The sequence below is a fragment of the Podarcis erhardii genome (genome assembly GCF_964252035.2).
Source record: "Podarcis erhardii genome assembly, chromosome: 6".
Taxonomy (NCBI): Eukaryota; Metazoa; Chordata; class Lepidosauria; order Squamata; family Lacertidae; genus Podarcis; species Podarcis erhardii.
The window spans coordinates 29572485-29598016 of NC_138510.1; the positions used below are offsets into that span (position 1 = coordinate 29572485).

Consider the following 25532-nt stretch of genomic DNA (forward strand, 5'->3'; position numbering starts at 1 on the left):
ATCAAAACACAACATTTCTAAAAGTGGTTTTTTTTAAGCCAAAAACTATTTGTGACTTCAGTCTCTCCTTCCTTTGTCTATATTCTTCTGCCACATAACAGAGGCACGATGACCACACAATCCTTTCTCCTTCCTTCCTTTTTAATGAATTTTTTATTTTCTTCTCTATAGGTACAGAAAGAATAACAATGAAGAAAACAATGTCAAAGCCAAGGAATTCATTCCCAAACATTACACAGCAGCAAATCTGCCACGAAAATAAAAATAAAACAAACTCAAAGGGGAAATTTTCTTCCCCCCCCCAACTCAAGTACACATTACAGTTATTTGTACTTCCTGAACAGCAAAATCACTCCAGGGAGTGACTAAAAATGATTGCCCAACAGAAGTGGTTTTTCTAATAAAAAGGGAACAGAAAAATGTCACGGGACACAGCGAAGAAGAAGATGACCTTGCCTTATGGCATAAGGGGGTGATTTACAAAGCCATCATTTAGGACTGATTCCCATTTCCCAGTGGTTGGCTGGGATCTCCCAGAAGACGCACACACTTTCAATCAACTGCAGGTGCTATTGCTAAGTCTGCACAACAAATCTATACCCAGTGGTGTACGTAGGTGTCTGTATTGCAAACAAACAGGACTCCACACTTGTCAACCAATCCTAAATCTTCTTCTTGTCATTATTAAAAGTTTATTGAACTTTTACATTGGGGTACAATACTGGAATATGCTGTAGCATCTTAGAGAAAGTACAATACTGGAATACACTGTAGCAGCTTAGAGAAAGCACTGGGGAAACTCCATACACACACATTCTACTTCCCTTTCCCCAAAAAAGATAGAGATAGGGAAAGAAGCACATAAACACAGATAGTGTATGAGGAAGGTGGTCCTATCAATGAATATCTATAAAGGCAACAGTTCAAATTGATAGGTGCCTATCTTTCCATAAATTCTGATTTTTCTGTTATCTACATGAAACTGACCAACTATAAATCACCTATGTAATGGAGGATTACCCAGAGATACCACAATCTCCCTATCTGTGCATCCATATCATGTATTGACCATACATACTACAGCAGCCCACTCCAACCTTGTAGATTCCAGCTAATCGGTTTGGACTCCAACTCCCATCCGCCCAGTCAATCAAGCAGGTTTAACTGAGATTCTCTCACTTCCCTAACATTGCAGGGAGTCAAGCTAGATGACTCTTGGGGTCCCTTCCCACTTTACAGTTCTACGAAAGGAGGGGACTAGAACTCTCTGGAACATTACTAGTACCTTTAACCAAACCTTGAGTCTCAGGATTCCTTGAAGGAAGCCATGCCAGTTAAGCATAGCATAGGTCTGGCCTTCCGGATAGCACTCGCCGAGCCTTTGGTTTGGAGGGAGCAATATATGTGGATCTACAGCAAAATGGTGAAGTTTAAGGAAGGATGGTGTGATATAAGCACTCACAGGTGGTGTGCAAAGCAAAGCCTGAGCCATACTTCTTTTTGTGCCACGTCTCTAGGCACAGGTCTGTGCTTTAGGGCTCTGTGTTCAAGCACTTTCTTCCCCCTGGCGCTTTCTCCACCCTCTACAACTGAATTGGAGCAAAAGGTGATCCATGGAAAACTTGAATTGATGGGACTTGAGTTCCAATTCAGCATTAAAGAGAAGGTTTTCCTGGGGAAAGCAGTTTGGGGGGGGGAAGAGTTTGGACATGGAGCTTTAGAAAGGACCTGGATAGTTCAGTAGGTTAGAGCAGGGGTCAGCAAACTTTTTCAGCGGGGGGCCAGTCCACTGTCCCTCAGACCTTGGGGGGGGGGCTGGACTATATTTTTTTTGGGGGGATTAATGAATTCCTATGCCCCACAAATAACCCAGAGATGCATTTTAAACAAAAGCACACATTCTACTCATATAAAAACACGGCGATTCCCAGACTGTCTGCAGGCTGGATTTCGAAGGCAACTGGGCCAGATCCGGCCCCGGGCCTTAGTTTGTGTTATGTACTGAAGTTCTCACCCTGGGCCAGCAGGGGGATACTGTAGATAGTTATGCAAATAAGGGATCAAAAGTGACATTCAGTGATTGGATAGTTTTAGAAAGTTGTTACAATTATGTGTACTGGAGCTCTATATAAGCAGGCTGACTGAACCCTTCAGCTCAGTTCTGTTCTGGCCTCTGAATAAACAAGAGCTGTTTGAAGAATCGCTGTGTTGTCTGATATGTTCACCCACAACTTAACAGTTTGCCTACCCATGAGTTAGAGCATGGTGCTGATAACGCCAAGGTTGTCAGTTTGATCCCCATAAGGGACAGCTGCATATTCCTGCATTGCAGAGGGTTGGGCTAGATGGGTCCCTTCTAACTCTAGAAATCTATGACCTGTGCCTAGAAAGCATGGGGCAAGGGGAAGCCAAGTGTGGCTGAGTCTTAACACTTTCCATCTGCACCACTTGTAAGGGGTGTTTTAGTGCTTGTGTTCATTGCAAATTGAGACTAACCCTCCCTGCCCATTCTTTAATTTTTGTTTCTTAATGAGCTTTCATACAAACAAGCAAATCAACAACAAAATGCGGCTCGGTGCTGAAAAGAGCAACATCCATTAACCGCGGGAAGGATTCGAGATGAGCACCACTTTCTCGGGGAAAGAAGGGTGAGAGCTTATGCAAACATTTGTCAGTGACCCTTTAGCCCCCTCATTAGGTGCACAGCTGCAGCCAGATTTACGCACTTTAATTAAAACTGACTTTACGAACTTGCTTGCTCAACCAGAAGAACATTAGACGGAAAAACCGTGGGGGAGGGGGTTAGAACGGTGACATTTTTTCTAATGAGTAAGCAGTTTCTAATCCTGCCTCCCCTTTCCTCCCAGGTAAATGGAAGTAACTTCCTCTAACCATGCGTGTGGCAATTAAGATCTCAAGCTGCCAAAGGAAAACAGTTTCCCCTTTCCCACACGCCAGCCTGTGTTGTCAAATGGGGCTCGTGAGCATGCTTGGGAAGAAATGTCCAAAACTGCTGTCCTCTCAGTTTTTGCCCTGGTGAGCAAGGGGGTCAGAGGCAGCGTGCTACAATGGGGTTTCCATGCCAGGCACAGGGGAGCCATGAACAACAAGACACAGCAAAATAAAGAAATTCCTTCCAGTAGCACCTTAAAGACCAACTAAGTTAGTTCTAGGTATGAGCTTTTGTGTGCATGCACACTTCTTCAGATACACAGCAAGCGGGTGAAAAATGGCAGCAACTTTATTGATTATGCTGGGGTTTGGTGTGACCCAGAGCAAGCTTCTGTCCACTAGACTGTCTGCTGATTAGATGCTCTTTGCTGCCTGCCTGTAGGCATTGCAGCGTGGCAGGACATATTTGTACCTCAGTTTGAACTGGACTGGTGGGGCACTTAGCAACTTGGGAGCATGCCATCTGGCCTTCCCCACCTCCACCCCTTATCTAGGGCCAAGGTTTTCCACATCAGCCCATAGATTATCACAATCTATGGATTCTACTCAAAGCCCTCCCCTTCCACGTTGTGACAACTGAGAGCATGACTGTCAGGAAACTGCCACCGGCTCAGAGGCGAGAGATAGAGGAGCAGTTGTGTTACAGAGAGCCTCCGAAAATCTTGCGAAGCAGTCCCTCTTCCAGCGAGGAGGAAAGCCCCACCTCCAGTGGAGAAGAGGTGCAAGGACCGGAGGACGTTAGAAAGAGCATTAACACCGTGCCTGAGCAAGCCGGAGAGGAGGGAAGCACGTCCCTGCCAACGCCCATCATGCGCAGTAGTTTGAGGTGCAGGGAGGGGAGGAAAAGGCAGGGGGTGATGAGACTTTTATGTTGGAGGAGGTACAAAAACAGACCACTCCCGGATTCTGCTAGCGATTGAGCCAGACATGAACCTAGGACGCTCTTCTCTCTAAATAGTTTGCACCAAAATAAAGCCTGTAAAAGACAGGTCGGAGTCCTGCCTGGTTACTCTCGAGCAACCACAACAGCACCTGACAATGACAGATTGGGAAGCAATAGCTTGATGTGAGGATGGCAACCCCCCCCCTGCAAGAAAACCCAGGCCAATTTGATGGTGGGTTAAATTCCTTTTCTGGCCGTGAGGAACAGTGAACAGCACCAGTCCTCTGCAAAATGCTATTAACTGTGGGAATGTGGGTGGGTCATTTTGCAGCAGTGTGGGGCAGAAGGGGGCTGCTGGAGTTGGGTGCAGCCCTTGCTCCCCAGAGCCTGCCAGATTTGCTGACTGGCTCCCCTGGAGATACTGACAGCGACGTCTTCTGGCTCCCTGCCCCCAGCACACCAAATGCACAACGTCCTCCGCCGCAGAGGTGCGGCAAAGTTGTACGACTATTAGAACAACAGACACCCACACAACCTCTTCCTAATGAAAGACATATTGCGGCGGAGCTTTGAATTTTTGCAGAAACGCAAGTAGCCAATCTACAAGGGAACGGTGAGAAAATAAGAAACACCTCAGGTAATTTATTGAAGTTGGAATATTTTCATCCCCAAAAAGCACCATGATAATAAAGTGTAAAATAAAAGCAGCAGCAACAACAATAGAAAGAGCAATGTGCAGAATAATGGCATCTTCGCGATTCAACAAATCACTGTCGAGAGGAGGAGGGAAAGAAAAGGAAGGAAAAGATAAATTGTTTGGCTCCTCATTTTTGTCTGCATTGGAAATGAATATTATTACTTGCAGTTCAAATGGATAGGACATGGCCTTCCTCTGAGCTCTCTTTTATTAAGAGTATATTAGCTTATATTATACCATAAAAGAGTAAGATATAAAAATTGCCAGCTTCTTGCCAGTATAATGAAAACCCTAATTATCCATGACCCTGCAGGACTTTCTACTTTGCTCAACACACACACACACACACACACACACACACACACACACACACATGTATGCGTGTCTCTCTCTCTGTGTATATGAATGATACATACTTTTCTAGTCTTCATAAAGCCTTGGAGAGAAAATTAATAAAACAGTTGTCTGTTATCTCAATCACTAGCTATTGCGGTTTCAGATGGAGAGGAAAAGAAGTTCTCAGTGTTAGCACTTCAATAAAGATGAGAGCAAGTTAATAATTTCATGCATGTCAGTCATGAAGTGGTGACTTGCATGTGTGAAAGAAGAGCACAGCTGCAGAAAGTGTCACCAGAGATGGGAACCGAGCTTAGTTCTCATTCAAAATACAGTAGTACCTCGGGTTACATACGCTTCAGGTTACAGACTCCGCTAACCCAGAAATAGTACCTCGGGTTAAGAACTTTGCTTCAGGATGAGAACAGAAATCGTGCTCCGACGGTGCGGCAGCAGCAGGACACCCCATTAGCTAAAGTGGTGCTTCAGGTTAAGAACAGTTTCAGGTTAAGAACAGACCTCCGGAATGAATTAAGTACTTAACCCAAGGTACCACTGTATTAAAAAACTCCTTGCCCACCACTAAAGTATGTTTGGGGGCCTGGTAGAGGGTGTTAAGTGGTGGCATTGCCACCACAGCCAAAGCAGCAGCAGCAGCAGCAGCAGCAGCAGCAGCAGCAGCAGCAGCAGAGAAACATATAGGGGCCACCACAAGCAGGGCTGGGCTTGAGTGTATGTTTGGAGGATGGCACCAGCCCTGGCCATAGCAGCTGCACTTCAAGATCAGTGTGCTTTAGCACCCTCTGTTATGGTTTGAAGGGCTGCTATATTTGGAGGCACTTCTGCTCATTTTGTTGAATGGGACCCTGAAAGTCATATTCTGACATAATAATAATAATAATAATAATAATAATAATAATAATAATAATAATATATTATTTATACCCCACCCATCTGGTTGGGTTTCCCCAGCCACTCTGGGTGGCTTCCAACAAAATATTAAAATACAATGGTATGAAAAGCTTCCTTAAACAGGGCTGCCTTCAGATGTCTTCTAAGAGTCTGGTAGTTGTTCTTCTCTTTGACATCTGGTGGGAGGGTGTTCCACAGGGCAGGTGCCACTACTGAGAAGGCCCTCTGCCTGGTTCCCTGTAACTTGGCTTCTTGCAGCAAGGGAACTGCCAGAAGGCCCTCGGCACTGGACCTCAGTGTCCGGGCAGAACGATGGGGGTGGAGATGCTCCTTCAGGTATACTGGACCCAAGTCCTATCCAGACAGGACCACAAAAAGGTCCTCTCTTTTGTCACCACCTGCCTAACTTCAGAAGGCAGAGAAAGTCACAGGGGGCTTCCAAAGATTAAGGTGGCATGATTTGGGAAGTTTAGTGAGAGGATCCAGTCCTTCTTCATTGTCAATTTGTTCCGGGTAGGAACAGCTGCAGTGCCTCTACTGAAGATCTGGTTCCCCTTTTGTTGTTGCCTTTTGGGCCCCATGGTGGCTCAATCATCAAGAGTAAAATAATGAACCCACCCTTTCCTCTTATTCTTTTGGAAAGTTGACTGCCAAAGACATTTGCTGCTCTTGAGAACACTATTATGCACACTTATGTCCCAGTGAAATCAATAATGTTTATGAATACTTAATTGCATAATAGTCTGTGGGTTTCTTTTCTTTCTTTCTTTCTTTCTTTCTTTCTTTCTTTCTTTCTTTCTTTCTTTCTTTTTTCTTTAAAGAATGAGACATTAATGGTTTATTTTTTAAGAAAATGCAAAGCACACGAAGCTGCTCTGAATTATTGTACAAAGCAGATGCCTAGAACTCAGAATCTAATTTTCTCTCTGGATTCACATAACATCCTTGATCTTCCAGAAGCTTCAAAATAACATGTAGCAAGCATATAGCTAAGTCCTTTCAAATAGCCACAAAGTGCATAAAACTGCTCAAGGGGAAAGAGTATTCCTTCTGTATCCAGTGTATGAAGTCAGCTTGCTCTGGAACAGTGAGCAAATAGACCTGTTACACCTGAAATTGGGCTTGACGGAGGAGGCAGGGTGTTGCATATTAAATGAGACCTGGAATCGCTCCGCTCAGCAGCACCTAAGCGTATAAGACTTTATTCTACACTTCTGATGATTTTATAATTACTTGAGATATCTCTAGAACTGGCAGGCCTTTTTCAAATGCACTTAGTACTTGGCTTCGGAAAACTGAGAATTTCTCAGTATTAGAGGATTTGGAGTTTCAATTTCTAGAAACCGAGTAAATAACTTATAGTGTACTCTTCCTTGCAAGCTTTGGAAGGCAGGAGTATATGGTACCTGAATTACCTAGGTTTCATTTTGCAGTAACCATTAGGCTAAAACCTTCACAGGTGGTGGATTTGGAGGGAGGATTTGAAAGAAGAGAGGGCAGGATCACATTCAGGAAGAAATTTGAAAACATAAGGGGTGTCAAATGGACCAAGTGAATTAGGAGAACTGGAAAACTTAGACTGCCTGAAAGTGGTGTATTTGGAGATGACCATCCAATCTGTTGTCCAAGTGCTAACTCTTGATGATGCACAATTTCACGGCGTCTCCTTTTCTCCCTTATCTAGAAACTGGATAGTCCTTCAAATAGAGAACTGTCTTCCTAAAGTAGGCCACATGGCCATACTAATAGCCTCTTTTTCTTTAAAACCACCATTATGGAAGGTCCTAGGGAACAGGTGGACTCTGAAGAAGGTAACTTTCAGAACAGGCCTGTGTGTGTGTGTGTGTGTGTGTGTGTGTGTCTGTCTATGTGTGTGTGTGACACCATTTATAGAGATGAAAGAAAATTCACTTTCCACCACCATTTGTTCCCTTTTTTTACATACGAGTTGTTAAAATTAAGACACCCATTTTGCTGTCTGTGGCTTATTCCACACAAAGCCTTGCTTTGTCAGGGAAGTGTCTGCCCAAATGGTTCTGGTGATGCTAACCTTTTGTGTAGCTGCCCAACAGGGCTGCCTTTCTTAGAAACAGCCTCCAAGCACTTCAGGTAAACTCAAACACAAACTGCATACTCCTTGGCTTCCACATTGGCCCATAATACCTTTCTCCTCCCACTCACCTCTAAAGGAATTTTCCTTTTCAAATACTTCTCCTTGACCCAGGAACTAACTACGTATGTACACGCCTTCCCGTTATCGACACAACCTAACTTATAAACCACTTTGGCAAACATTCAATTTGAAAAGCATCCTATTTTTTTAAATAAAAAAACCAATAATAAATTGTCTCAGCTCTAGTGCTAAACCAGTCCCAATGGGCACAAGCTACCCCTGGCAGGGGCAGGCACTGGTGGCAGGACACAGTGAGAGCAGCTTATCCAAACCGCTCCAAAGCCAGGAGTTGCCCTCCCTTTATGAATAAAGGCAAGGCATACATTAAAAAAAATACAATATTTAAAAAAATAGGAGCCATTAAAAGTGTTATAAAAAACCAGGTGCCCCCCACACACTTATGTGTGTTCTACTCACATGCAACTGTGTATATGCACAGCACCAGGAAATAATTAAACAATTCAGTTCAAACCTGGGAGAGAGTTGGAGAGTGATCAGACCCTTCGCTGGACTCCAAAAGCATGTGAATGAGGGTGGAGGAAGCCCTGAAGAGACTGGAGGCACAGCAGGGCTTTGTTTAGGCCGCTCAGCCTCCCCACCTAACAGCTGACATGTGGGATACCACAGCAGCCATTTCCCCATGCATCCTCCAGCCCCCTGCTGGCCCCAGAGCTTCAGTTCTTATTGTGGATACAGTATTTTTGGGATGGATTGAAGAGAGAGTGGCAGGGAGGGTATTTAAAGGGTGTTTAGCGGGTGCTCCCCACTTTATGTAATTTGCGCATGAGCTCTCAGAAAGTAGCCTCTGTGTAAGTGGGGAGTTGCCTGCACTACAGCTTTTTCAAAACAGAAGCCATTTAAAAATTGTTACGTGCCCATTTGGGAGCTAATCAAAACACATGTGCATGCTGGTTCCACACACATATTTGGCTTTTTAACTATAACTGTTTCATTTAGCATTTCCTTCAGTTTAGGAAACACTTCTTGCTCCAGCTGGTTATGAATTATTCCTTCTTGCTTATTAGACTCACAAGTGTGCTTGTTTCTATTTATACCATTGTTTTGTATTAATATTTAAGGATACAGTGTGTAACACCTGAATATGCTTCTCTGCTATCTGTTGTTTTATTAGGAGAAATTCACACTAGAATGCTGCTGAATTTTCATTAGGATTTCTTTATAATGCAAATTTGCTGTAGAAATGCAGCGAACTAGATTAAAGCTTAGAAAAATTAGAACCCGAGAGAAACAAAATTGACAGATCTTTCTATCCCTACTGGAGAGGCCAAGGGTTCAACCTGGTACACATTGCTTTCAAAGCAGTTACTCTGCCACTGAGCTACAGCCCACAACTACTCAAAAATGCAAGGGAACCACCATAGATACAAAAGGCTCTCTGCTATAAGCAGTCATCTTTCACAAGTCTGAAGGTGTCTGGAATGGTGATGGAGTGGGACAGAGCTGGCACATTCATTCCCATTGTCCTTTCTCACATGCTTAAAGGTAAAGGGACCCCTGACCATTAGGTCCAGTCGTGACTGACTCTGGGGTTGTGGAGCTCATCTCGCTTTATTGGCCGAGGGAGCCGGCGTACAGCTTCCGGGTCATGTGGCCAGCATGACTAGGCTGCTTCTGGAGAACCAGAGCAGTGCACAGAAACGCCGTTTACCTTCCCTCCGGAGCGGTACCTATTTATCTACTTGCACTTTCACGTGCTTTCGAACTGCTAGGTTGGCAGAAGCAGGGACCGAGCAATGGGAGCTCACCCCGTTGCGGGGATTTGAAACACTGACCTTCTGATCGGCAAGTCCTAGGCTCTATGGTTTAACCCACAGGGCCACCCGCGTCCCTTCTCACGTGCTTACTTTAACCTAATTGTACTGCTTTGAAGATGGCTTGTGTTCATTATCCATTTCCAATTCTAGGAAATGCTTGTCTCATATATTTTGCATCAGGGGACGGTGTATGCGTATGCATGTGTGTGTGTGAGAGAGAATTCAGGAGAAAAAGACTATATGTGTGGTCAAGACCTACTTTCTAAATATGCATTTATGATATATTTTGCAATCACGTGCTTTATCAGAGCTTGAGGCTCTGCAGTAAAAATAGAACAACACCCAGAATACAATTTAAACCAATTAAGAGGGGATTCAATTAAAGTGACATGCACAAATATTTTAGCCAGCTCAGTCTAAAGGAAGCGCATACCACCGACATTACATTACTCACCCTGCCTTCATTTGTTTGGTTCCCACATCAACCCCACCAATTACCTGGAAGGAAAAAGGAGAAAGAATGACACTAAAGCCAATAAGATAATTCTCATTTACATAATAATTTCCCAGTACTGTGCTTAATAGTCTGAGAGTAACGTCAAAAGTATATATCATCCATTCTTGAAGAAGCTTCAGTGCACTAATTGAAACTAAATTACACCAGATCTCATATTTTCGTCTTGTGTTGGTTGGGAGATATTTTGTGAGCTCTAGTTCTATGTATTGTTACTAAAACTGACAAATATACATGTCCCTTTCTCTCCAAAAGAGTCCTAGATATGACTCCTCTCAGCCTTGGAAGCATTCCTCTACATTAAAACGTTACATTTCATGCACAAAGAAATGTAATCCTTTTGAATTTGAGATGCAAGGGGAAATACCTATTGGAAGATCTTTTCAAGGCTAAGAGTAACTGTTTTCTTCTTAAATTTCCTTACACATAGAGAATACAGCTCAATTAATCTGTCAAGATGACATTTTCATTTTAAAACACAAGCCACTGACAAGAGGTTCATGGCAGATTGGCAGCGCGCAATAGCAAATCTTTTCAGTACACTTCCAAAGCTCCCAGTTCTATAGTAAAGACAAGGTATTCTTCCAGAAAACTGCTTTGGCCAATATGTATTCTAGCTCAGTGTTTCCCAACCCTGGGTCTCCAGCTGCTTTTGGACTACAGTTCCCATCATTCCTGACCACTGGTCTTGCTAGCTAGGGATGATGGGAGTTGTAGTGCAAAAACAGCTGGAGACCCAAGGTTGGGAAACACTGTTCTAGCTGACCTGGCTGGCAGAACCATATGATCTGAAGAGGTTAACTTATCCTCTAGAGTTCCTCCACTATTACCAACTGGGCAATAGTTATTAAACCCATCCAGGTCCAGGGAGGTTCCCTTGAGGAAAGGGTGCATCATCCTTATCTCTTACAAGGGTTGATGGTACCCCCTCCTCCTGCAATGAGGCATTCACCACTTTTTGGAGCCACTCAGACAATCCTCTTATGAGCCGTAATGGGCAAGAGTCAAGAGGATAAGTGATTGACCTTTCAAGCAGCTTTTCCACATTAGCAGGCCAAAACCACTGACAGTCATCAAAGACAACAGGAAAAGACAGTGCTCTGAACACCTCCTCCACACTGATCCCTACCAGTGGCATCTAACGCCGTGCAAATCTGAACAATTTTATCCATGAAGTGGCTTGCAATATTGTCACAACAGGCTACGGATGTTACCCAAAAAATGCTCCTTCCAGTCAGATGTCACCTATCACCACCTAGAATAGCTCTCCTGGAGGGCTACTCAATGCCGGTGATGGAATCACATAATCCACCACACCTGGCGGCAGCAGTCGTTAGAGGTTCTCAGGAGAAATGGCGGGTCAGATGGGGTGGGCTGGGGTGGGAGAGGTTATACGCTCCAGCATTTGCTGCCTGAATGACTGGCCTTGCTACATGGAAACAGCACCTCTTCTTGCTTTGTTGACTGAAGAGGACTCTGAGGAGTATAAATACACAAGTAGTGAGTATGCCTCACGCTAAGGTACTTCTCAGGCCTAGTCCTGCAGTGTGTGTGTGTGTGTAAGTAATATCTGTTGGGGTGTGTGCAGAGTGCCCATTCAACATGCCAGTCATGGCCGACTCTGGGGTGGCGGCGCTCATCTCACTTTATTGGCCGAGGGAGCCGGTGTACAGCTTCTGGGTCATGTGGCCAGCATGACTAAGCCACTCCTGGCGAACCAGAGCAGCACACGGAAATGCCGTTTATCTTCCCGCCGGAGCGGTACCTATTGATCTACTTGCACTTTGACATGCTTTCAAACTGCTAGGTTGGCAGGAGCAGGGACCAAGCAACGGGAGTTCACCCCGTCATGGGGATTCGAACCGCTGACCTTCTAATCAGCAAGCCCTAGGCTCTGTGGTTTAACCCACAGCGCCACCTGCGTTACATACAGTTGTAATAAACAGTCTTACCAGCAGTGTCCCAACACAGACTAGGCTCTGGCCAAGGGCACGAGCCAAGAGAAAACTTGCTTCAAACACAAGTATATTTATATTTTAGATTGTGCTGACTCACTCTCATATGCAGGTGCAGGACAAACACCCCCCAAAATTAACCAGCACACCTAACTTAACTCTTTCTTGTCCTTTTTTCTCTGCATGCACAAATCCTTATACATTAACAATATCATGGTAGAATTGTGCAAAGAATACCAGATAATCCTGTATCTTTTAACAGGATTATGTGAGGGAACCTCAGTCAGGTGCTGAATCCAAAGGATGCATTAATGATGGCCCACATTTCTCTGATGAAAACAGGGACATCCCATTCCATAACAATAATGTTACTATCTATAGCCCACACATCTTACTGGGTTGCCCCAGCCACTCTGGACAGCTACCAACATATATAAAAACATAATAAAACAGTAAACAGTAAAAAAAACACACCAAAAAAAACCTTCCCTATACAGGACTGCCTTCAGACAGCTTGTGGCTCAGATAACTCTATACCATTCAACATTTATTCAATGAAAATAGGGATGTCCTAAGGAAAAGTGGGACATTCCAGGATCAAATCAGGAAATGGGATGGCTTCTCTAAATAGGGACACTTGGAGGGTCTGCAAGTGCTTAGAGGACTAGAGTGAAGGAGACTGGGGACATCACAAGGGTTTGAATAGGGGCATTTACAAATCTCAACCCTTTTGGGGGGCTGAACAAAAGATGCATGTGCATCTCTAGACGGGAATATAATTTGTATTGGAACTTCAACATAAGACATCTGGATTCAGCTCTGGACCCAAGGTGTTCTTTGAAGATCCTTCCAACCATATGTGAGTGGAGTATCAATTAAAAAGCTCCAAAAGAACATTTAAACAAACCAGCTTCATAACATGGGGTGGATTCTGTTGGAAAACAAACACAATTTGCTCACACCACGTCACTGGGTCATTTAATGTTCCCCCAACTACATGGGACTAGCTAATGAATAAGCAGCTTCCACACAGTACAAAAGGGCACCTGAGTTCCCATCTTCCTTCTCATTATTTCATAATAATCTCTTCAAATTCATCTCTAGGAGATTGCAGAGGCTGCTTTTATGCCTAATCACAAGGCTTTCAATCAATGCTAAGAGGCTTATCCTGTTTCTTAAGGGTTGTTCTATGTACTGTCTGCCACCCCACCCCATTGGTAATATTAAGCCAAGAAGGGCAACATCCAGGCATCCATATTAGAGCTTCCTTTTCATTCTGCACCACAAAACAACTGGATAAGATTGATCACAATTCACAAAGCTTACCCGGTTAGCCAAAGGTCTTCACCAATCATATAATAGCGTGAAAGGGAAAGGAACACTACTCAAAGTATGATAAAAAATAGCATAATAGCATAATCCATTGCAATATCTAACATCTTTTACAACAGCAACAATAAACTATAATGCACTTTACAAAAACAAAAGAAACAAAAAACCAGAATCCCACTCTTTACAATTTGGGGGGAGAAAGTATTTTTTATTGAATTTTATCCATATAGCCCCAATAACAAAACAAAACTTCACGAAGGAAACACTTACAAAAGAATCCAACACAACCCAAGGCTGGCATCGGATGCTGCATTCACAAGGATAAATGATAAAGCTACTTATCCAGATATTTGCAATAAGATACAGACAGGTAAATGGAGAGTACCTTCATAAGAAATGAGAGAATGCTAGGTGTGGTACACTGAAACAATGAATACTAAGAATAAAAGGCTCTATATTACATCAAGTATTCTCCCCTCCCAAATCAGTTAAATGCTCCTTATCCCAAATTTCCTGAGACTTGTGGAAGAGAGAAATGTAAATTTTAATGTATTCAATGAAATCCCACCAAACTGAGACAAAGAGGTTGTCTTTGTTTTAACAACCAATATGCTCAAAAATGGCCTTTTTAGCATGGCTGCTCTATACAATCCAGTGCTTCATTTTAGTTCAAAGCTTCAAGAGATATTTAGGGAGGGGGAAGAGAAGATTGCCAACCATCTCAGAAGTAGAGGATGTGAAAAGGATGTGAAAGCAAAGGCGGGCAGCATTGCCGTTGATCCAGTCAATAAAAATAAACATACCAGCTAGAAATAAATGTTTCCGAAAACAGAAGATAAATTAGAGGGGCCTCTACTGGAAGCTGCACAGGGCCGAAAGGAACAATGGTTTGAGGCAATCTGACCATAAAGATGAGAACACAACCCCAAAGAAATTAATCAGCTGATGGGTTCACCATCACCAAAGTACCCAAGTTGCCTTTTTCAACTATTGGCTTAGCACTCAGAGGTCTCATCTTTTGGACAAATGTCTTCCTTGGGCCTGGGTTGATATACAACTTGTGTAGAATTTTCAATTGCACTTCTCAGACCTTAGTGACCTCTGAGACTTCCTTAATACAGAACATCATTTTGCTCTGCCGACAAAACCTCAGTTTCCTGGCTGCCTCTCATCTCTTCCATCCCTCTTGCCTCATCCGTTGTTTCATTTGGCACTTAGCAAACAAAGGGAAATTGCATCCCTGCTATGCTGGCACTGTCTAAAACTTTTCTTTTTCACTGGGGTGGTGGTGGTGATGAGGGAAGCAAGCAAACGAGCAGTCGGAGCTGCTCCTCCCATTGTAGTCTCACAACAACTCTGAGATAGGCTAAGCTAAGAGACTGTGACTGGCCCAAGGTCCCCCATTGAGTTTCATGGCTGAGCAGGGATTTGAACCCTGTTCTTCCAAGTCCTGGTCCAACACTCTAACCACTACATCATTCTGGATCCCTATTCACCAGCCAGTCCCTAAGTACTACTTCTATCTCCATCCCATCCTTGCTTGGCTTGTCTCATTTAGATTGCAAAACCTTTGGGTCTGCACAGAAACCAGCATTTAATTTCAGTTTTTAGAAATTAAGTTATGGCATACTTTATATCTGGCCAGATTATGTGGAAAAGCCAGCCACATCTTTTGCTTAAATTCCTTTGAGAGAAAACAGATGGGAAATATTGAGGAAATTATTCAGATTTGTACTGGCTACCATGTAAGTATTATTTTTTTTTGCGAGCCTTGAAGCAGTTACCCACCTCCATCAATACCAATTATAGGAGAATGAGAGCAACTGGGAACTCACACAGAGTTTGTTTCCTGTTATTATGGATAATTTTTTGATTATTATTTCTTTCTCCTACTTTCTAAGTCTAATTATATGGGAATGACATGCAAGCTTGCAGTAACACACAAAATCTAGTTAAGTGTGCTATTATGGCATTATTTACCAGCAATTCTGACAAAGGCTCAGATGTTAAAAAATGCTCCCCAGATGAGTTAAGGCAATTAATTCATTTGGATAATGTGTATGTAGTTGATTTTCAAGTCAAATAATGTCCTTAATACAATGCATCACTAGATTATCGCTTTGAGTATCTTGCATTTGTTTTTCTGTTTTTCACATTTTTTTTCATTGTAGGCAATGATTCTCCATTCCTCCCCGATAATGATTTGTGAGTGATAGCCTTTAAGCATCTTCCTTTGTTTAAAACATGGTTTGTGTCATTGTTGACTGTGCCTCAATATTTCAATTCTTTTCTGTAGTTTGGCTGCTTTTTTATTATTTTTTAAAAATGCTTCTGCTTAATTTACATCCATTCCCATATATATATATATATATATATATATATATATATAATCTTGAACTTGAATGAGTAATTTGAACAAAAGTGTAATGGGGTAATTCAGATCCCCCCAGAACTTTCTCCACAGGAATGACAATTGTCCCATTATATGAAATTAATGCAATCTCCATTTTTAATGGAACTCTGATTTACCTTACAAATCACATCTTCATTTCAACTCAGGCCTGGCACTAGCACATGGCATGGCTTGGAGAGTGCCATGGCTCCATGTGGCTGATACTGAGCCTCTGGAGACTACTTTACTTTTCTTAGTTTCTAATTTTCTTGGGCCTGGTGCTGACAGAAGCATCAGGCCTGAGCAGCTGAATTTACTATATGCAATGCATACACCATAGTAACTTCACTGTGGGGCAATTAACATAGAACCAACAGGTCTAACTGCTCTCCTGTCAGTGCAGCAGCAAGGCCACCATGCCGCTGAAGCCTGAGCTCTTTCATGGCGGTGGCAGGTGGAAACTGGGCAGAAACGCTGATCCTGGAGCTCCTGGTTCTTGCAGGCAGACTTGCTGGTGCCATGTCAATTTTCCCATAACACAGCACCCTCGGTATGTCTTAGAGACGCTGAAATTAGTGGGGAAAGTAGTAGTGGTTGCGCTGGTGAGTAAATGTTGTAGGCCCAGAAATACAGGGTGAGCACTGCTGCCAACTGATAAACCTGCCATTGTCATGGAACCCCACAAGGATGCTCAGCTCTGGGCTTCCTGAAACTTGGAACCACCACTGATTCAACTATTGACCAGAGACTGTCAGCCAAATTACACGATATCAAATATATTACTTAAGTTTTTTTTTATTCTTAAAAAACAACAACCTGAGAATTGGGGTTGCAGGAAGGAGGTGGTCTATACAAGACATGGTCCAAATTAAAATTCCCTTCCCTCGCCCCAAAAGCTGCTGTTAGCCTCAAGAGGAAAGCTTGTCTTGATGCCAAAGCACTTTAAAAAAAGAAAGAAAAGAAATCAAGACCCTTTGCACTCTGCTTCCCCTTTCTTCCTGCCCTCTGCCTGCCTCTCAGAAACAACTCACCTAGATTACATTAGCTTCCACTCATTGGGGTTGGAGGCTAAGACTAAGGCAAAAAGGTTTCATGTGTGTCAGGGGTGGGAACAGTTTTTTTCATCCCAAGAGCTGCATTCTCTTCTGGGCAAACTTTCAAGGGTCACATATTGGTGGTGGATGGAGCCAGAGGCAAAAATGGGTGGAGCAATGAAGATAAATGTTGCAAAAGAAATTCTTCCACTGCCATGGTAGATTGCTCTGAAAAACATTCTCAAACTTAGAGAAAAAGGCAGCTTTGCATTTGAATATTACTTCCACTGGCAGTTGTTTTCTGTTTTTGCACATCTCATCCATCTTATATTTTTTAACAAGGCCATGCTCCTTTTACTACACAAGGGAATGAAATATGAGTTGCTCCCTCATTTTGTGTGAAAGCTAATAGAGAGATGAGCCAAGGTCACAATAAAAAACAGAATGCAGAATTCTATCAATACTTTACAGTTAAATGTTAAACTAAGTAAGCCATAATGCTATGTACCTCTTTCTCCATCATCACCACCCAATGATATTTTTTTTGTTCTTGCTATGCCAGCTTTCAATAGTACACAAGTAGCTTAGCCTCACCATGGCCATGTTAATTATTCATGTCTCTAGACAATATTCTTCCCATCAGCCAGAGGGCCACATAACTATATCCACCTGGGCTTCTGCTGGGTTGCATCTACAAACAGGCTTTCAAGACTTTGACCTTGAAAAATAGCCAGGACTTGGACAGATGAGGGAGGATGCCTTCTGATGAAGGCACTGGACTCAAGTCCTCATGGCAAGCCTGAACCTGACAGCTGGGAGCCACTGGAATCCAGAGCCCCTGGAATCTCATAAATAGCATCTCCTGAGCTGGACTCACTATGGGAACTAGGGTCCTCTTGGCCAGCAACTTCCTGCACTCTCCAGCATATCAGATATGGGTCTCCAGTCCTACTTGGAGATGCTGGGGGTTGAATCTGCAATCATTTGTATGCAAAGCAGTGTTCTACCTCTGAGCTACAACCCTTTCCCCCAACTATAGATTGTTTGAAGCTGAACAGCCAAGCAAGTTAGGAAGCATGTTAGTTACCCCTGCATTCCTTGACGTAAACAAAACCTAATAATAATGCAACTCAGTAGGGTGGGGGGCTTTCCAGTATTTTGCACTGCCTGCCTGTTGGATAGAAGTGTAGGTATGTGCTTGGCGCAGTGAATTCCTGGCTGTCTAGACACAAGTTTCTTTCCTTGAGGCCAAGGTGGCTAACCTGGAAAAGGTGATAGGTTGGTGGTCCCCTTCAGGGACGTTAGAGCTGCGTCCCACTCCCAGGTTCATAGCTCCCCCACTGTCATAGAGAATGAGGATCTTGGGGAAAGAAGGCATCACTTTGAGGAAGAGGGAAATGGTCCTTTAGAAGGACCTATTCCTTGGGAGATGATAACACCCCTCCCATGTTGTGTATACTTCTCTGGGGTGTGTGAAAATACTGGTAGTGGGTTATTTGATCATTAGGAACATAGGGAGTTGGGTGTGTGATGGGTGTACAGACCACAGGGTGATTTGCCAGTCTTGTACAAAGACTGCAGATGTTGCCCATCACCTAGACAGCCTGGTAGATGGTGCCAGGGAGGAGTTGGTGGTTGTGGTCCTTGCTGGTGCCAAAGACATGGGGAAATATAGTTGTGAGGTTCTAGAAGTGAAATTTAGGTTGTAGGGTAGGATGCTGAAAGCCAGGTGGCTCCAAGTTAGTCACTGGTTCCATGTACAGAGCCAACTGGTACAGATCCCAAACATTTCCTAGATCTTGTACCAAGTTGTAGCCTACAACGAAGCACTTCCCCATGGTATAAAAAAAGTTTTTGCCATGTTTCATAAGTTGGATCCTCCTAACAGAGGGTCCATGTTGTGCTCGGCCCCTGAAACTCTTCCCCAACCGGCTTGTAGGCGGGGCTTGCCTCGCTCCAAGCCGGTGGTGCCACAGTTATGCCACTGGCCTTTAGCCAACCAGCATCGTGGCAAAGGTTGGGGGTTGGCAGCACGACATAAGGACCTCCTTTTGCTTCACGCTGCCAAACACCCACCCACCCATTAATTAGGTGGTGCTTGGCCTTGCTTTGGACTTTGGTTGGTCGCCTGTTTTGGAACGGGGGCCGGGTAGGAATTTTCCCCAATGTGGCAGATTGGCTGTGGCCATTTGGTTTTTGCCTATCTCTTAGCAATTGTCACAACTTTGTAAGGTTTGGCGGTTAGGCATTGGTTTAGGGGAATGTGGGGAGGGGAGGTGCAGCCATCACCTGTCCCTCCAATGAATAGGGTATTCTGTTAAAGGAATCTGGGGGTCTGGATCTCGTCCGTAGCCCAGAGAGGGGCTAGGCCCATGCCAGGACCTCCGGGAACCCCAGGGGTGAGCATCAGTCAATATACACTGACGGAGATCCCCCTGCTGGTTGTTTACCCTTACAGGCTTCCTGCAGGGTGGGGCAGGAGCCAGTTATAGTTTTGATACCATTGCCTAAGTCAATACCAGTCACATTTGTGTATTCAATAAAGTTGTGGCCAAAATTAGCTCATTAACATTTAAACTAAATTCTGTCTCCACTGTGTCTTTATTTCCGTGAAGAATGGGTTTTGGGGCTCAGAGCACAAAACATTGTTTTCTCTCACACCTAGGAAATGCTTTCTTGGTTTAATGAAAGATACCTGCTTCATGCTGGGCTTTCCCAAGCCATATTGTCAGTCTGAAATTATAGCTTCATTTAGCTCTCACAAAGAGCAGAGTGCTTCACTGAGGGTATGTGTGGTCAAGTCCTTCCCTAGTGAACAGTTGCTCAACCAGGAAGCAGCAAGAAGTGCAATTTTGTGCCCACTAAAGTGGATGGGAATAATAAAAAAACCATGGACCTCAATGGTGCCGCAATAGCATCTGAAAACATCTTCAATAAATTCCTCTAGCTTAGGTTTAAATACTTAAACTGAGAAGTGTGGGAAATGCTTGAAGCAATGACGTCTGAGGGAGTGCCTGAGGGTTTGCTTTGTTTATACATGAGTAATTTAATTATTCATATTTCTCATATAAAAGCAGTCGGAATGCAAACTCTGACTCCATCTTTTCTTATAACATGAATAGCATAAGGAAGAGGTCAGTCAGATTTACTCATCTTTCTTTGTAAGACTAGGTGAACATTGATTAAGAAGGATATGCTTTTGAGAAGTGATTCTTTCTTATACTGAACAACATGTTGTGGGGATGAGGAAGAAACAAAACAATTCTTTCATGAATAGAAGTAGGTATAAAGAGAAATGATCAATCAGTTTCTTTTTAATTTACTCAGTGGAAGAGTTGTTGACAAACAGTTGCCCAATTCCAGACAATGGAAACTTGGCAGACAACACTGTTTGTGAGGTAACTCAGCAATAACCTTTCCAGTTTATGCCCTAGTATCTTCCTAAATATGTTCTTTAGCACATCAGTAATAATGCTGTACTTCAGCTTTTTAGGGTTTCATCCACATGCTTGCTAATGACACATCATTAGTTTTGGGCCAATTCTAAGGCTAATTCATAAATATTATTATTAAATTGTATCTTGACCATTCAACATAAAACATTTCCAAGCTCGCTTACAAGAAGATTGTAAAACAGAGTAAAAGAAACAGCAATCAAAAGAGAAATAAATCATCAGCATTAAAGCAATTTCCTCAGAGCTTGAATACCTGGTATTTGTGGCTGCAATCCTATTATTCCTAGGACAGCTTGTTTCCCACCTCTCACCTCAATTGTGAAGTGGAACAGGCCACATGTTGGGACCACCATGCAGTGAGTTCCTGCACCCCTGCTGGCAACTTTAATTGCTGTGGGATAAGTTACATAGCTTCGTTAGAAGATCAGTAATTTCATACGTGTGTTCTTTAAAAACTCTCAGGCGGTTATCATATTGGCCCAGGGATTAATAAATAAATAAATTCATTTATCAATAAGGCCTAGAATGTCATCTCTTGCCACCATCATTTGCCTTGGCCCTATAGTTTTCAGGCACAATTATTTTCTCTGTGTCTTCTGCTGTGAAAACTGTAAGAAAAACACTGGGGTCTAATTTGATTAGTAGATTCAGGTAGGTAGCTGTGTTGGTCTGACACAGTTGAAATAAAAAATAAATAAAAATAGTCCAGTAGCACCTTATAGACTAACTAAGTTTGTTCTGGTATAAGCTTTTGTGTGCACGCACACTTCTTAAGAAAGCTTATACCAGAACAAACTTAGTTGGTCTATAAGGTGCTACTGGACAATTTTATTATTATCATTATTTTGATTAGTAGAATGCCATTTGGTGGGCAGGGCGTTTGTGTTGTGCTCTGGAATCGGCCCCTCCCTTCGGGAGTTCAGCTACCGTATTTTTTGGTCTATAAGACTCACTTTTCCACTCCTAAAAAGTAAGGGGAAATGTGTGTGCGTCTTACGAAGTGAATGCAGGCTGCACAGCTATCCCAGAAGCCAGAACAGCAAGAGGGACTGCTGCTTTCACTGCGTAGCGATCCCTCTCGCTGTTCTGGCTTCTGAGATTCAGAATATTTTTTTCCTGTTTTCCTCTTCCAAAAACTAGGTGCGTCTTGTGGTCTGGTGCGTCTTATAGAGTGAAAAATACGGTAAGTTCAGTTAGAGAGGCCAACTGTCATTCTTGCCTCATGATGTTGTTTTAGTTTCTCTCAGACAGTATGTTACTGTGCTAAAGTTTTCTTTATTTTTAAAGCTTTGTTTGACATCTACGTGAGCAGCTTACTTCGTTGAAAGAAAATAAACTCTGCTGAGAATGGTAGAATATCCTTAAGTGGGTGAGTGAGGGGATGTTCCCCATCTGACAAGAGGACTGATTTTTTTTATCACCCCATCCTCCATAACAAAAACAACCACGAAGAATACATTCAGCTTCTCTAAACCTCCTTTTCCTTCTTTAGCACATCTTCCTTGCTTGCAGTCCAAAGGTCCTGCTGCATCCCTAACCAGCTTCTTGCTTCTAAGGCATTAAAATATTTACATCTTCCATTCCCTTGAAGCAAAAGCAGGTATAGGCTCCAAGAACTGCAGCTGACAAAATTGGACTGGATGGACCATTGGCTTATTCTCTTTTGGGAGATCTTTCAAAATAACTTCTGCACTCTTAAATCTCTCTATAGCATATGGTGAGTTTTGCGCAGTCAGATGGGCCTAGAACTCTGAAACATTTTCCATTAGCTTCCCGGCAAATCTGTGAATTTCTCGCAAAACTCTGTGCCAGAAACCCATCAAAGGTGCAACTGAAATAGTTTGCGAACTTTAGCAAAGGCTTTAGTGAACATGGTCAAAGTGTATAATGAAACCCCAAATGAGTCAAGTTTCACATGGTTGCAAATCTTTCTCCCAGCTATGATCAAAGGTATATTCAGCAAGGATGAGCCTTTGATAGTGCAAGACAGCACATCCCCTGAAATGTTCAAAGTAGTGCCCTGGGATTTTGCTGAGCAATTCCTGTTGGGAGTGATGCAGCTAAACTTAGCAATGCTTAGTTTGGGGAGAGGGGAGGATGACAGGAATATGTCATATTTGCAGACCATTCTGCATTTCTCCAGGGGCAGCTTTTTAATTCCAAAGCCTTCACATCAAAGTTCAAAATGCAGTCTGAACCTAAATGCATTATGGAAGGGAATAGTTGCCTGTCATGTACCAATTTCATCCCCCCCCCCGCCCTTTTCGTAGCTTCAGTCAACAAGCTGTAATAAGAAGTGTAACCAGAATTATTGCTCTGCTCCTTCAAAATGCAACTTTTTTTACTTTAGGAAATGAAAAACGTCAGTATATTCAGGGGAAGAAAACATGTTACCACTCAGAAATCGGTTAGTGACTCGCATTCCAGCAATCAGGCTCCAGTGAAGTTGTAACATAAGGGAGTCGAGCTTCTACCATCATCTGATCACAGAGAATGTATGCCTGCTTGTAGCCTAGGCTAGACAGTAGGGCTGCTGCATTCTGTCTTGCCTGTCTTTATTTCTGTGACTGAAAGCATACTTGCATATTGATGTGTTTTCAACTATAACAGAATGTCCTTCTGCTCACTCTGTAATGCCTGACTAGGTAATCGAACATATGGAGACTACATGCAGATCATTGAGACAGGTGCTATCTGTCACCTTCTCCAGACTAGTTCAATGGTTTCGGCCTATGCATTATTGGTATATATACCAATATATGAACTCTGGGATTCCAGAGCACTACACTGTCTACAATAGGCCCTATTGAATAGAGCCATCTGAATCCAAGAACTAGAAGTGACTTCATGGTCCACATCAACTTCACTGCATATATTCCCTGATGGTTTGCCACTCAAAGAAACACAGACTGAAGAAAGTTGTAAAAAACAACAACCCCAAAACTAACCAAAACAGAAATATAGATACAAGATGAATCTTGGGACCCATGCACAGCTCTACCATTTATGTTGTTTAGTCAATGTTCTGTTTCTGCTTACATGGACTCTAGGCAAATAAATGTATTTATCATGTAAAGGTTTCTCAATACCCTTTACGTTCAGTTACTTAGTCCCTAATGCATGCCCAGGACTCCAAGTACTTAAAGACTGCACCTTTGTCGACTCTGGTGAAAGACATAATACAATAGTTACAGTCACTCACAGATACACATGCATATGTCTTCTTGACTGTTGATCAAGCAGAGAAGGCATTATTGTGCTGAATTTGTATCACCAGGTACATTTCCATAGCAACAGACAGTGATATCACTAACAGGATTATGGTCCCACTCAGGCAGGGAATGTGGCATGCAGAAAACCTGTTATGAGAAACAATGTCAAAAGTGTACATGAATTATCAATAGTAAATCCTTCTGACTAACAGAAGGTTCATTAAGAGGCAAGGATTAAGAGGCAAGCACTCAAAGGTGGCCTTGTAAACCCACAAGGTATCTCTTTGTTAAGAGATTTGGCTTTTGGCTACTCTTCAAACTTGCAGCCTCAGACTCAAGCCTCTCTGGTGATATTACCAGCATCTCTGGGGTGATTGTACATTTCCTCATTTCTTTCCACTGTTGTCATGGACAAATCTGCTGACCTCTCAGCAAACTGCCTCATTAAGCCTCTCATTAACACAGGTTATCTCCCATTAGTGGCACAGTGTGCTGTTCCCATGGGATGACTTCACAATGACTGGGGAAAAAAAAACAATTTCCTCACCTGTCCTAAATTTCTAAATCCTGGAGCTCAAGTGTGCTTGGTAACTGCACAGGCTTAACTGGAGTCTTTTTTTCTTTTTCTTTTCAAACTGTGGGGGTTTCAGACCTTGGTGGGAAACTGCGCTGTGTTTAGAGAAAGACATTTTACACAAACTCGTGTACTGTTCTAGTTGGGTCCCAAGTTGCTGGGGAACTTCCAGACAGCAGAGCTACCACAGACAGCAGCAATATCCAAGGTCAGTCTGAATGAAGTCCATTCTCAGGCAAACAGTGGTTCAAGCAAGAAGCAAATTGATGAGCAGTCCAGGTAAGCAGAGATTCAAGGAAGGGCTCAGGCAAGTCAAGGGGAAGGCCTGAGTTCTGCTTCTAGGAAACAAAGGTCAGGTGCAAGGCACAATGCTAGTAGAAAAACATTATTCCAGTAGCTCTTCCAGCCTGGCACTGAGGCTTTTGAGCTGCAGCTCAAAAGGGTTCAAGCTGAATTCCACCAGCTGTTGTCAATGAGAGCTCTCCTCATGAGAAGGACCTTACTTGTGAGGAGACATTGACTCCTGAGGAGTCTTTCATTGACTCCTGGAATTTGTTCTTATGGAGTAGGATTCCACTGGCTGTTTAAGGTATTGTTGCTCATGTAGGCTCAGGTCCCATTCAACCTCAGATTTTGCTTCAGAGGCTGAATGCTCCTGCTGTGCTGTGGGAATGCTTCCCAAAAGCCTTATCTGGGAATCCTGGTTCATCCTCGGCCTTAGGTCCTCAGCTTTGCCAAGCCGGCTGCTCAAAAAACAAACTTATAAACAACAGGCAGTCCAACTTATGTAAAGGAAGGATAAATTGGCAGTTTGGTTGGGATTATAAATACATCAAGCTAAATGTAAATTGGGGATTAGGAAGAGGTCACAGAGCAAAACAAAAGGTAGAGACTAATCAGAAGTGGACTGGGGTTTTAAAAAAAGCTCAAAGGAAGGTGACCTGAGTAAAAAGGGCAGCGGAGAAAGTGGTTTAGGCAAGAAGAGACCAATCCGAGAGGTTATCTTCATCCGGTGCTTAAATTCAAGAGGAACAGTATGTGTGGAGAGTGAGGGTGGGAAACAACAGTGCTAGGGAAGCTGGTCAAGGCACAGTGTGATCAAAGGAAGTGGCCACTATGTCTGCAGCAGGGACAGAAGACGCCTGTAGCCCTCCAGATACTATTGGACTCCAAGCTCCAGTAGCCCCCGCCATTGTGCCTAATGGTCAGGGATGACAGTCCAACATCTGGAGAGCTACAGGTTCCCCATCCTTGTCCTAGGCCTTAAGAAAGGAATTCTTCCAGTTGTGTCTTCTTTTGTCACTGCTGCATTACAATTATTTCTCAAGAATGCCTT

General features: G+C 43.1%; 2 long non-coding RNA genes across 6 annotated transcripts in view; one reads left to right on the plus strand and one right to left on the minus strand.

Moving 5' to 3' along the window:
- Positions 1-23645, minus strand: LOC309344447. Of its 2 annotated transcripts, none has more exons than XR_014157740.1 (4): positions 22805-23153; positions 20664-20801; positions 10183-10226; positions 1-165 (listed from the first exon to the last, which is right to left on the minus strand). It is a non-coding gene; the product is annotated as an uncharacterized lncRNA (long non-coding RNA). The 2 variants fall into 2 exon arrangements; XR_014157741.1 differs by lacking the exon at positions 22805-23153 and adding an exon at positions 23613-23645 and having other exon boundaries at positions 17-165.
- LOC309344445 overlaps positions 21606-25532 on the plus strand; it is a 15971-nt gene continuing 12044 nt past the window's right edge. The window contains exons 1-2 of one of the 4 annotated variants that reach the window (XR_014157731.1): positions 21606-21779; positions 24273-24475. This is a non-coding gene — a long non-coding RNA (uncharacterized lncRNA). Of the gene's footprint in view, positions 21780-24272; positions 24476-25532 lie in introns of those variants that run through there. The other 3 variants (XR_014157732.1, XR_014157733.1, XR_014157734.1) reach the window with 3 other exon arrangements.